The sequence below is a fragment of the Cornus florida genome, unplaced genomic scaffold (genome assembly GCF_030987335.1).
Source record: "Cornus florida cultivar Cherokee Brave unplaced genomic scaffold, ASM3098733v1 CherokeeBrave_3.0.0_Hap2_Chr03, whole genome shotgun sequence".
Lineage (NCBI taxonomy): Eukaryota > Viridiplantae > Streptophyta > Magnoliopsida > Cornales > Cornaceae > Cornus > Cornus florida.
Genome location: NW_026775573.1, coordinates 47,561,073 through 47,563,421, shown reverse-complemented (window position 1 = coordinate 47,563,421; position 2,349 = coordinate 47,561,073).

Sequence of the window (2,349 nt, the reverse complement as noted above, 5' to 3'; positions counted from 1 at the left end):
ATAAGAAACTAGGTTCATTACATCAAGTGTAACTCTAGATTGTGAAATAATCACATATATACATCATTTTCCCCAAAATAAACTAAGGCTAGAACATGCTTACTAGAGAGGGTTTCATCACCTCCCTAGAAGAGGGTTTAGTTACCCATGGTGGCCCTAGATTGAAGAAGAAGCTTGATCCTCATCTCCATTTTCGTGCACCCTCCTTGAAGCTTCAAGAACTCCTCCTTCTTGCTCTCTTCTCTCTCCTCTATCTTGTAAAAATGAAGCTTAATGTATTGTGTGGCTCTTATCCCTCTTATCTACCACCAAAAGGCCACCAACCAACATCTCCAACCACTTCATTAAAGAGGAAAACAAAATGAAGAAACCAAGGTGCAAGTGGGCTGAAATGAGCCATTTCCGAAGGGCATTCTGCCCAAAATTTGAGCACTCTAAGCAAGGCCTCGAGCACTCGAATTTAGTGTAAAAAGCTCCATGCTTCACTTGCTCCGCCCAGACCTACTTTGGTTAAACAGCCATAACTTTGCGCTCCAAACTCCGAATGATGAACCGTTTGAAGATTTAGAAATCTAATTCAGAGCTCTAAATATTTCATGTTTTGGTGGAGATCCAAATCTCAAGGATGGTTGGTCGAAAATGAAGATCAAGGCAGAATTTCATTGCTGCCAGGCAGTTCTGCGCACCTCTGGTAACAAGGCCATAACTCTCTGCTCCGAGCTCCGAATGACAAACCGTTTGAAGATTTAGAAAGCTAATTCAGAGCTCTAAATCTTTCATGTTATGAGGGAAGTCCAGTTCTCGAGTTTGGAAGGTCAAAATGGTGATCAAAGTCCAGGTTCTACTGCTGCCAGAATTCAGCATTGGCACCTTTTGTTGCTCAAGATTCCACAAGGCCTTATTCTTGTTCCATTTTGGCCAATGAACCTGAAATTGCATAAAAACATAGAAATGGAGATAATCTACATAAATTAACATACAACGGACTTTACTAATGCAATTTAGGGCGCTTGAATATACAATATTCGGCGCTTATCACCTGCAACTACTGTACCTTCTACACCAAACGGCACTACTTTCAACATACTCGACGTTGGATCAATCATTGTAGGTTTGTTTAGCGTCACTTTATAGAAGGAAGAGAAGATGGGGAAAAAGAGATGAGTTGGTTTTCTTTCTGTTGCTTTAATAACCCAGCAATAATATACTTACCAAAAAGGAAAAAAAAAAATCCAATAGGATGTTTGATTATCTTGTTTGGTGTAGGTTTTCAACTGTTTCAACCACCAGTTTTGCTTGCACTTTGAGGCTTTCCATCTAGGAACGGCACCTGTTTACATGGCCTTCCTGCGCTTTATAGGCAATGATGATGAGGCACAGAAATTCAGTTACAGCTTGGAAGTTGGTAGATTTGGCAGAAAGTTAACATGGCAAGGAGTTCCGAGGAGGATTCGTGACAGTTGTAAGACAGTTCGTGGTGGTCTAGATGGACTGGTTATTCCGAAAAACACGGCACTCTTCTTTTCTGATGGTGATAGGCAGGCACTGAAACTTACCGTGGCTGGTCGCGTATGGCAAGAACAGTTATGATGAAATAAAGATGTGTTGTAAAAAAAATTGGGAATCTATCTATTTTCATTTTTATTTTTAAACATGGTGGAAAATTATTATTCTCTTTTTCTTTTCTTTTTTTGTTCTTCTCTTTTTTGTAACCGAGTTTCGTTAGTTAATTTTCAAGGGAGGTTCACACCGCCGGTCAGATCACAGTTAGCCGGAGCCATTCAAGGCCGAGTCATCCATGGCCTAACCAACCGCCACCAACAGCCGAGCCCACCGCTGTTTCGCGCTCTCTGCTGTGAGCTGTCCTGTCATCTCTAATTGTCGCCGCCGGAAATCCTTTGATGTCGCTCTCTGCCGCCTCTCTGTCGGTGTTCTCAACTTCATCATCACACCATATACATGTAATACCCTAATATTTTAAAGGATTTATTAATTGGAATTAATTACTTTTATTTTATTTTTAAATAATTTATTTGATTCAATTTGAATTAATTGCGTTTATTTTAATTTTTTTAATTGATTTGTTTTATTGAGAGCTTAGATTAATTATTTTATTTTATTTATATTTCGTGAATTATTGATATGGTGATTGTTGTGTGTGTGTTTAATTATTGATTGAATTGTTGGCGTGTTGATTTTATTGGTATGATATGACTTGATTGTAATTTATTGTTTTGTTTATGTATTTAGTGTAATTAGTTTTTTTTAATTTAAGTGCTTATTTAATTATTTGGTTTATCTAAATTAATTAGATTTGGTCTTAAGGGAAGTTGGACCAAAAGATGTGGA